Source organism: Lacerta agilis, chromosome 5 (assembly GCF_009819535.1).
Source record: "Lacerta agilis isolate rLacAgi1 chromosome 5, rLacAgi1.pri, whole genome shotgun sequence".
In the NCBI taxonomy this organism is placed as follows: Eukaryota; Metazoa; Chordata; class Lepidosauria; order Squamata; family Lacertidae; genus Lacerta; species Lacerta agilis.
The window spans coordinates 41,692,904-41,704,717 of NC_046316.1; positions in this window are offsets into that span (position 1 = coordinate 41,692,904).

The following is an 11,814-nucleotide window of genomic DNA, read 5'->3' on the forward strand; positions in this document are numbered from 1 at the left end:
CAATCAAAATAAAAGAAGAGGGAGGGGAATTATAGCTTTGCTTTTTGTTTGGTATAGTTATGTGCTGTTTCTATCTCTATGCAATGTGGGTCTCATCCAAAAGCTATCAAAAGTACCAGGAGTTTGACTTACAAAGCAGAGCTAGCTATAGAATTACAATATTCCACTGAAGTACACAGCCTAAAATCCTGATGATTATTTCCTGTACTGAACAATACAAAGCTGAGGCCAGGTGTGGTTAATATTTTCAACCCAAGGGCACCATTCAAGAATGGCCACATGCTAGGACAAAGTGGTTTGGGCCACCAAACATGCACTCACTCTCACTTGTACATGCTTACACACAGAATACAAATTCACCACACATACTCATACACACACAAATACATGCTTACACATATTGAGTTGGTTTCCCTTACTATCCATTCTAGACCAATGAGCTTTTTGATTAGCTCCTGGAACCTTTCAGCCAAGGAACTGCTCAGGGTCCAAGTAATTCATTCTGAAGTAGTAAGGTAAAGGTAAAGGGGCCCCTGACCATCAGGTCCAGTCGTGTCCGACTCTGGGGTTGCTCATCTCGCTCTATAGGCTAAGGGAGCCAGCGTTTGTCCGCAGACAGCTTTCGGGTCATGTGGCCAGCATGACAAAGCCGCTTCTGGTGAACCAGAGCAGCGCACGGAAACGCCGTTTACCTTCCCGCAGGAGTGGTACCTATTTACCGGTATCTACTTGCACTTTGACGTGCTTTCGAACTGCTAGGTGGGCAGGAGCTGGGACCGAGCAACGGGAGCTCACCCCGTGGCAGGGATTCGAACCGCCGACCTTCTGATCAGCAAGCCCTAGACTCTGGTTTAACCCACAGCACCACCTGGGTCCCATCTGAAGTAGTACTTATTCACATTATCTCCCCTGGGTGTTGTCTTGAGACTGCTCAATTCTTTCTAGCTGTAGTCAAATTGAAGATGGCTATTTTGATGTAGTCCTTGTTATACAGGTCAGAAAGTGAGTTGTGCAATTTAATTTTTTTTAAAAATATTTTAAATAAAGACAACTTCTGCTTCTCAGGAAGGATTCCCAACACACTTCCTGTTTTATGCCAGAATTATCTGCCTACAGTATGATCCATCCACAATAAATTATGCCTCTGCCCTCTCCAGTTAGGTTGCTTTCTCTGTTTTTGAACCCCTGTGCCCTCTGACCACCCCACCTGAGCAGCTTTCTTTGCTTGCCTACTTCCACTATCCACCCACCCACTTCCTTTTGTTTCTACATTTCCACACACCCTTCTTTCCCCCAGCTCAGTGCAAAACTTCAGATGTGGCGATCTTGGGAGGAAAAAAAACCCAAGGAAGGCTATCAATGGTTGGTTGCCATCCATTTGTCTCAAGAGACAAAGGGGTGTGCCTCTGGGGTGAAGTCAAATTGCTGTGTTAGCTGCACCGAAGTGACCTCCCTGGGGCGCAAGATTGGGCAGTGTGTATCTGCACAGATGACAACCACCCCCCCCCCCCCCCCGGCCTCACTGATGTGGCCCAAAGGAAAGCAGAGCAATATCAGCTTGGCTGCAGAAGTTGCTGGAAGGAGGTGTACAAGACACCATATAACCGTCTTAGGGATTCCACTCTGGATTTGTGTCAGGTTTACTCCTTAGCGTTTTCTTCTCCCAAAGATATCGCACAAAGCAGCACAGGTTTAGGATCAGAGTTTTCCTTCTCCTAGATGGCCAACTTTCTGAGACTGACCTCCATCTGCCCCTCACTTCTCTCTACAGTATGTGCAGTAACTGCCTTCTTGACTGTTGGACCCACTATTGATATCATCTGCTCAGTCTGGTGGTGCCTACCTTCTCATGCAGGGGAAGCCCCTATCTGAACAAGGCTTTGAGACCCATTGGCTGCCCTCAACTGGTTTAGTCGGCCAGTCAAAGCAGTTTCCTGGGATGTGGCCGCTGTCACATGCTAACAGCTTCTAGGAGCCACAGGTGAGAGTTGAGTGCAGGCAGACAAACTACACCAGAAGGAACATGACGAGCCCCCCACCAGAGGTACTACCCCTCCCCAACATCCCATACACCCTTCTCAATTGCTACTAGTTAAAAAAATGTGCTGCATGAGAAAGAAAGAAAGAAAGAAAGAAAGAAAGAAAGAAAGAAAGAAAGAAAGAAAGAAAGAAAAACTTCCCCCAGGAAGGACTCAATGGAAGTAATACATCACAGTCCACAGTAAAGCAAAACGGTGCCACAACTTTGCCATGGAAGGGGTCAGGATGCTTATCTGAGATGTGTATTTGATACAAGCTGTTGTGAATGCATTAGCAACAGGTGACAGCCCTATGACTCTCAAGCCGACTGTTATTGGCTTCTCAACCACAAATGCTGAGGCTTAACTACTCTGAAATCCTCTGGGGGTTACTTTGCACACCTTGCCTGTCAATAGCAGAGTGGTTCCCCTCCTCTCTTTTTGCCACCACAAACATTGCATTATTGGAGGTCTTGGGGATCACCACATATCACTTAGGCTAAACACAGCCTATGGAGTAGACACCTGTGAGCTACGCAATCAAACAATGTGCAAGCTAGGCCTACACCACAATTAAGATAGCTGCCATGAGATCTAGCTTACATCAGCTTAACTAGTTTACAACCTATGCTCTCCCAACAGCAATATCATTAATAACCACAGAAAAAAGAGAGGAAGTATCAACAAGGGCATCCACCTAGCAATGCAGTTTATCTCCACTTGACTTTCAAAGAGATGGGAAAGAGTGGGCCCATGGGGAGAATGATCACCAGCTGCCTTCCCACACGAGTCCCCCGGGAAGTGTTTTTTTTGTCCCCAAGAGCACCAAGAAGCTCAGCCCTAGCCAGTTAGCTGGCACCTCAGTTACATACAGTACATGAAAGTTCTGAAAGACAAAAAGAGATGGAGAATTTGTACCCCAAGGTATCGATTCCAAAATGGAAAGGGAATATTAACTGTAGCATTCAAAATACTAATGCAAGCACATTGAGAAGATCAATTTTAACTTAACACATAAAAAGTATTGTTGCCAGGCAGGCACAGATAAAAGCATATCACACACTGCAAAAACAAAACAAAAAACCCAAAACAAAACAAAACAAAACAAAAAACAACCTCCATCACCATAAACCCCAAAGGAAAACATCCCTGCAGGACCCTGGAGCAGTGTTAGGGTGTGATGAGATCTTCGTTGTAGACATTCATTCTTGAAGCCTTCCTTCAATATCTCCCTCCCTTACCCCTCCCCTCTCCCTCTCTCACACCCCTACCCATGAGACTCTCATCTATTTTTGTTATATTTTTATTTCCATTTTCTCTCCTACAATTCCCAATTTGCTTCTTGGAGGCCTCTTTGAAAGGCCTCTTTCCTTCATTATTATTGCATAGAAACCCAGGGATACCTAAGAGCATGAATTCCACTCAAGGGGAAAAGCAAAAGCAGACAGGTGATATTTCTTGGAGTGCAGCTGTGGATTAAAGGTATGGGAGGATGTTGGAGGTACGGTAATTCTCTGCAGCTCTCACACATTCCTCAGCATCTTTGTTAGCCATGACACTAGAGAGCCATCATAGGGCCAAACTACATGTTACATAAAGTACTTGTGCAACACATGTTTATGAGATGTGTTGTAAGAAAAGCAGCTGTTAAGAGGGGATGGGGGTGGTTGGGTCAAGACTAGATGGGGTTGTGGCATGTGGGGTAAGAGGTTTAATCCTCCCTTTGGTTTCTTTACCACCAACAAAGACATCTAGAATGTAATATTTGCTTCATCAATATCTTACGGGGCAAAGAGCACCTGGAGGGAGGGTGATTTTAGAGAGGGAGCAGGAAATGGTGGAGCGGGGAGGTTAATTCTGTCATGGCCCTCCTGCATTCATTAAGGAGCTGAAGTGGCAGGTGCTAACTGAATGTTTAAACAGTTTACTTCATGTAATGTGCAGTTTGGCCATTAGGCTGCGATTCTATTTTTCTGCCAAATCTCACACCAAGTTATGTGATTCAGCCCATCATGCAGTGAAGAGAAGTGAAATAGATTAGAGGCTGAAAAAACAGATGGGCCCAATGCATAGTGAGTTCTGATGATGCACCACTAAATGTAAGCTCAGGGGTGTATATTTGCTTAGGGATCTAGTGTTATAGGGAGCAATAAGGGGGCAATTCTAACGTCTAGGCCAACAAGCAGCGGGGCTGAACAAAATGGTGGAGCCACTGGCATATATGAAGACCCACTGCTCATGCCATCTAGGACAGAAGCCTCCCTCCTTGGTTTTTTTGTTGTGCCAACTCCAGGCTTAAGATCCAGCAGATCCTTGGGTGGCCCAACTCTTCCTCTCCCTGCCTCCATTCCACTGTAGTTCAGATGCACACCCTGCTGGCAGAGCTTAGTGGAGTCAAGTGGATGTACAGTATCCCAGATCTCTCTCTCCCCACCCCCCACTACTGGTCAGGATAGTCTGCCCTGTATATATCTCTCTATATATATTATTTATAACATTTCTGTGAAAGAATGATATCCAGGGCAGTGTACAATCAAACCAGCACTAATGAGTAACAAAATAAAACACCACAGCAAACAAGAGTAATACTTCCACCAAACACCAACAAGCTGCCGAGTAAAAAGTTTTAACAGCATGCTTAAAATTACGAAGTCCAGTTGCGTAGTGAGTTTCCTCAGGGAGGTTATTCACCAGCCCTGGGGCCACCAGTGAAAATGTCTGACCCAGGGCCTGCCTGCTCTCCTTTTACAAAGAGATCATAAATGTAAGGGAAAACTTCCCTGCAAGTTCTTAAAATTACCTTCCCAACATTATATGTCCCATGTTTTAGTACTTGCTTATGGTCAAGGATCATCTTGTTCCCACCAGCCTCAGAGTTTTGACCGTACTGTTCTCAAGGGTAAGGAGATAATGAATAACCTACAGGGCACTGCAATCTTCTTTGGACTAAAACCAGTTGAACAAATCCCAAATATTCCAGCAGCATTATCATTCAGAATGGCGCTTTTCCTGGACCAAGGTTTTGCACCATTGCCAGAGTACTTTTAAAGGTTCATACGTTGTCAAAATACAAATTAATTAGGACTTATCATTTAGTTCCACTAATTTCTCTTTAACTGTGGGAATCGAGGGGAGGCTGAAGATAACATAGATTCAGGAAAGGGTGGATTTCAAAACATCCTTTAACCTCTTATTTTGTGCCTTTGATAGCAAAAAAATATTTTAGTAAAGCTTTGCAATACATCTATGAGTTTTGGAAAGTTGGAAGCAGAAACTGTGTAATCATACCACAAAGAAAAAATTAGCCTTGAACCAAGACAAACAGACTTTTATATTTATGTAGAAAACAAGGCATTGTTGCCTGTTGATCCCAGGGCTCAGGCATGTCTTTTTTCAACCTAATAATCTCAAAATAAACAAAGAAGTTCCTTCAGCTATGCATCTGTCACCTTGCCAAGAATTAACAAACTTTCCCAACTAAGCCAGAGGCATTTTGTGTGTGTGTATAAGACACTAAGCTCATTGCAAGAAAGCAATTTACATTAGATACCTTGTGCAGATTGAGCACGTACATGTGTTTAACGTTACCCTGATTAATGTCTGTCCCTAGTGAAAGCACTTTCTTTTTCTGCTGGCCTTTGAAATAATAGATTCTAAACAGGAAAAACTAGTGCTGTGCTGCCACCTTGTGTTCATTGATAACACTGTTCTTTGCAACAAGTTTGCAAAACGGGAGTTTCTTCTCTGTTACTTCAAACTCTTTTTTGACTTTCTGAAATTATTTCAAGTAAGTTTAGATCTGTATGGTGGAAAGGAGGTTGCTGTTTCGATATTCTCTGGACTCTTCAACCTAAATATAGGACATTTTTGTCACAAAAAGGGTGGATCTGCACTACAGCCATGAGTACTGAAAATTGCTGAATAGCCATGTATCCTATTAGTTTATATTCTATTGGTTGCATCCAACTAAATCAGAGTAGATCCACTAAAGTAAATTAATCTCACTGGGTCTACTCTTAACTATGATTTAGGTTAAAGTGGTGTGGTGTGGGAGACTGGTGCAATTTCCAAAATAGGGCCCCCTACTCCCAGAAAATAACGCATGAAATAAGGTAACACCTAATACCTATTGTGGTATCTAAACACTAACACATTAATTATGATGTAAGCTTTTGTGGGCTACCAATAAACAAACAAACTCTGAGCCTGTAGAGTTTCACAACTGTCAGCAAAACACACACAGTGAGGATATTCAAAGAATAACTGTGTTCTGATCAGCTGTTCTTTGCTTCAAACCATGGCAGGAAATTGTTTGATGCCATATGTATCCCTGTATAGTTTCTTTTTATTTTAATGGTATCTCTGTTGTCTATTGATCTGATATAAGGGAAAGACCAATAGCTCAGTGGTAGAACATACATTTTGCATGCAGAAGTTCCCAAATTCAATCCCTGGGAAGTTCTGCTTGCTGCCTGAAACCCTGGAGAGCTGCTTCCAGTCAGTAATGGCAATGCTGAGCTAGGTTGACCCATGGTTTGACTGCATAGCTCCATGTATTCCTATGCTAAGAACATATAAATAAAGTGTCAAGGCTTGGACAGTGGCCTGGATTGAGCCCATAACTGGGAAGTAGGAGTCAGGACTAAAGAGCAATCCAGAATAGAATGGAAACCCCAAGGCAGGCCTGGTAGAACGAACCAGGAGTAGGGACCAAAGATAAAACACAGCCTGAGGAGGCAGAACCAAACAAGTCAGGACTGAAGAACAAAACCAGAAACACAAAACACACTAGATCTCAGGTAGAACTGGGCCAGTTTGCCTGTGGTTTAAAACGTGGAGGGGAGAAGCGGCTGTGCCAGCAAGTCCTGACCCCAACATGAGGATTTGTCTTACATTACGTGTAAATGTCTGAATATAGCTTTGGTTGAAGACATGTAGAAACCTCCCCATAATCATGAACCATGATCACACAGGGTTCTGGACTGCTGAGATTTTTCAGCACATCTAGAAGCCCTCTGCAGGCTGAACATGTCTGACGAGGACTCTGCATGCTTGGCATAAAATGTTTCCCCCGTGGCTTAGTTAGCTTTATATGGGTGTTGGGACTGGACTGCGAGATGTTCGAAACTGCTGTTTTACGTGGCTGCATTACAGCGGAACAGGATGTCGTCGTGTAATGTTTTATGTTCTATGTCAGCCGGGTTTTTCTCTGAAAAGCAGTCTAGAGATGCTGAAAAGGAATTAATGGATGCAATATGAGCCGCTGATATTGTATAAGAGCGAGCATAAATGTGGCTTGGCAAGATCAGCCCCCTTTTATCCTCCCAGTCAACTGGAGGACTCAGCTAGCAAGAGATGTACTGGGAGATTTCCCTAGTACGTTAACAAAAAGTGGCAATCTTGCCATGGCCTCTTCTGATGATGATAAGTAACTAAGTTTCCAGCATGGCTCTTGGGTGTGAACCTTCCCTGCCCTAGGCTGATGCTAATCGTTATTTTCAATAGTGACAAGCTCATCTAGCCCCTATCCAGGCTTGCCTTTGAAACATTAACATTTTATGAAATAGCTGCCTTGTCCCTGCGCTGCATCAACATAATGGTGCTTAAAATGATTCATACACAAGTCAACTTGGTGGGGGTTTAATAGACCGCTGAGCTGAAAGCTGCTAGAAGCCATTGGGATCCTGCAGCGTACAAGATCAGAATTTTGCAAAGCAACGCCAACAAAGCGATTTTTTTTTAAAATCTGTGGCATTGGATTGTTCTGTGCAAATATGGGGCATCTGTTATTTTCTACAGGACTGTGGCGCAACAGGGCACCCTGTAATTAAAAGACATACCTTAAAGGCACAGTTGGAAATCCTGCTATTAAGGCATCATAAATAAACTCCTATTTTCTTTGTGGGAGGGGAGATACAGATGAAAATATTCAGAAGCCAGAAGTTTTTCTTTCTAAAATACCTAATAAATTTATGTTAAAAACCTTTTTTTACAGACATGGAAAACAATACAATGAAGGCACCTGCCTAATCCTAACAGCCAGGGAATTGCAGATAATTGGTGCTGCTACACTGAAGGATTGGCCAGGAACTGATGTTATGTGGCAATTGCAAAAAGTCCATTTCCTATACGCTACATCTGCACTTATGACTGTATTTTGTGACTTTAACTACCCCGAGCTCAATTTATAAAGACAGTAAGTAAGTAAGTAAGTAAGTAAGTAAGTAAGTAAATATGAACCATGGCTACATTTTGAATACTAGAGAATATCAAAAGTAGCTGCTTGAAAAGTTTAAGACCACCACCTTTCAATTTATTGCCTAATGACGGACCTTTGTCCCAGAGGAAAAGAAAACATGCTCAGCACCCATCACTACCTAAATTGGCTTCAACCCTATAGAATGGGCCTTCTCTAGAGCCTGTTTTGAGACAATGCCTTCAGCAGTGATGTATGGCAATTATGAAGGTTCCATGCATGCGCGTCTCTGCCCCTGCATGTCTAACAAGGTAGAATCGTTACTCACATCCTTTTATTTTGTGAATTCTATAGTGAAGAATGTGCTCGATATATTTTACCCCTTTAACAAAGTTTACACCCTTACCAACACTATTTGTAATCCTCCCCCGAAATTTCACGAAAATATCTTCTGAGGATTCTTCAAGTCTAGTATCATATGATGTGGCTAAATTCTGCACTTTAGCTATTGAGAAGCGTAAATCTCTTTTATTGAATAACACATTGTAAAGTTCCTTTGTGTAATTGTTTTATCTCTGGTGATGTTGTTGCCAATTTTTCTCTGTTTGGATTTATGATTGTCTGTACTGCTGGCTTTTGCCGTAATAAAACTGACTGACTTCGACATTGGCTTCAACAGATTCCATGCCTTGTGCACCACCTAAAATTAAACTTCAGATTTGCTAATATAAAGATATCTCCATTTTTCTTTGCTTCTGTTCTCTGCTGGGCTCTGGTTGATGCTAGAGACAAAGCCAAACTGCTGCTGGCTTTTATATTTCGAGAGGGAAAACAGCTGTTGCTCCTTCATCCCAGCATGCCTTGCTGCAACAGAGATCTTTTTTGCAATAAGCATGGTCTAACCCAGTGTTTCCCAAACTTCCCTTTATAGACCACTTGAAAATTGCCGAGATTCTTGGCAGACACCCAGTATTACTGCCTGTTGCAGCAAGATGCTGTACGGTTTTCAATTGTATTTTAAGGGACATGCCATGGACCCTCAGAATGAAGGGGTTCATGGACCACAGGTGCATGATATTCCGCCTCCATGGTTGGAGACAGTCTGCCTGAATGCCAGCTGCTGGGAATCAGAGGTGGGAAGAGTGACCCAGGTCCTGCTTGCAGGTTTCTCCTTATCCCATAGGCACCTGGTTAACCACTATGGGAGCAGAGTGCTGGATTAGATGGGCTATTGGCCTGATCCCGATGAGCTATTCTTATGTATTCCTGTTGTGTGTGCTGTTTTGGCTGCTCCAGAAAGGTAGACACCAGGGAAAGGTACACAACAGGAAAACTAAAATTGCCACCATCACTGTCAGGGGATGTAAAGTATTTGGATGAGTTTTAAGGGGGGGGGGGGAGAATCAACTGGATTGGGGAATGAGGGAGGCATTTTTTATGAGGAAGAATCAAGGCATGTGAATTTGCCAGTATCTTGATCTACTTGGTCCTTTTTATTTCGCAGGTCTGGGCTCTCATCTTTAAAGGCCATCATTTCCTAGTTTTCTCTGATCCTCAGTCAGGGCAGGAAATCTTCAGTGCGCTGAAGATATAAGTCCCCCCCATCATCGCCAACCTTGTTAAATAACTGCAAGGAATCTAAATTGTAGTCCAGCCCACCAGCTGGCTAGAGAAGCAGATTTGGCAACCCATCTGACTTTCTCATTCACTACATGGGTGTCAAAATCCCTGGAACAAACCCTCTAAATTTTACATATGCCACTTATTTTAAATACTTAATTATTATGAAGCATCAAGGATAATTATGAAAGTGAATCAAACTAGTGCAGTAAAGAAACATTAATTATAGGGTTTGCAAATAATCTCATACAAGTGTGATTTTTTTTGAATTGGATATAGTTTACATTAGAGTTATGACATCTATTATGTATTATCAAACAATAATCATTATGTTAAGAATCTTTGGAATGCCATCAGCTTTCCTGTATATAATTTTACTTCTGCTCCTCTTCCAATTTACATATGTGCACACATGAACAAATACTCCTTTAAAAATCATTTGTACAGTATTTAATATTGGGATGGAGGAGGCCAGACCCAAATTAACAAACAATGATTTTTTTAATAGCTCAGAAACAACTTCTGATTTCCACATAAGCACAATTGTTATAATTTTTTTCTGTGTTCCAGTATTTTTTTTAAGTGCCTATTTTTCATATATTTATCTTCTTGTTGCTTAATTATTTCCTTTGGTAGGTCAATTTAGTTAACAAAACAATTTCCCTGGACTTCTGTATCCACTCTCTTAATGTATGGGGCCTTTCTTCTTTCCACAATTGTGCGATACATATCTTAGCTCTCAGAAGTAAGATGGAAACAAGCTGCAAGTCGATGTCTCTCACTTTTGTTTTTAGTAAACAAAAAAGTAAATATTTTTGATTTCTTGATATGGTGTATCTTTTGTATTGTGTTAAGGACTTTGCCCCAGAAATTTCTTATTTTGATGCACCTCCAGAAAATGTGATATAATCTGCTTTTAATTTCCTGCATCTCCAACAAAATAGATTCAGCTGATATATCTTATTTAATTTATGAGGAGTGAAATACCTGTCATATATGGATTTTGGGAGGGGAGGAATCTTTCAGATTAGCACTTGTAAGTGTTCTCAGAACTGATTTGAATAACCAGGACTGTGATATAGGCAGACTGTAATTTGACAGATCACAATGATATCCTGCAATTTATGAAAGGTACAGTGCAGTGAGAACTGCATAGTCCTTGTATCTGTTATGCAACAAATCAGTAAATTCTAATTCACTTATGGCCCTAGATTAAATTCCCTAGGATGCATTATCACACAGCTCAGCTCAGTGCTTGGCAAATCACTAGAGGGCACTGTTGCTTTCTTTTTCTCCAGTTTAAAAAGTTTGCTGTTTATAACCCAGAGGAACAAGAGTTTTTATTTATGTACAAGTTAGAAACATACAGTATTGAAGTCAGTGTGGGGAAAGGCATTCCAGTATAACAGAGACCTACAACATTAGATATTCTCTATTGCAGGTGTAGATACATGTAAGAAATAGAGAGACTGAGGCTGTAACCCTATAAAATTAAGTTTTGAGTAAATGCCATTGGGACACGGGTGGCGCTGTGGGTTAAACCACAGAGCCTAGGGCTTGTCGATCAGAAGGTTGGTGGTTCAAATCCCCACAATGGGGTGAGCTCCCGTTGCTCGGTCCCTGCTCCTGCCAACCTAGCAGTTCAAAAGCATGTCAAAGTGCAAGTGGATAAATAGGTACCGCTCCGGCAGGAAGGTAAACGGCGTTTCTGTGTGCTGCTCTGGTTCACCAGAAGTGGCTTAGTCATGCTGGCCACATGACCCAGAAGCTGTACGCTGGCTCCCTCGGCCAATAAAGCGAGATGAGCGCCACAACCCCAGAGTTGTCCGCGACTGGACCTAACGGTCAGGGGTCCCTTTACCTTTTTTAATGCCATTGAGGGGATGCAGGTGGCACTATGGTCTAAACCACAGAGCCTAGGGCTTGCTGATCAGTAGGTCGGTGGTTCGAATCCCCATGACGGGGTGAGCTCCCGTTGCT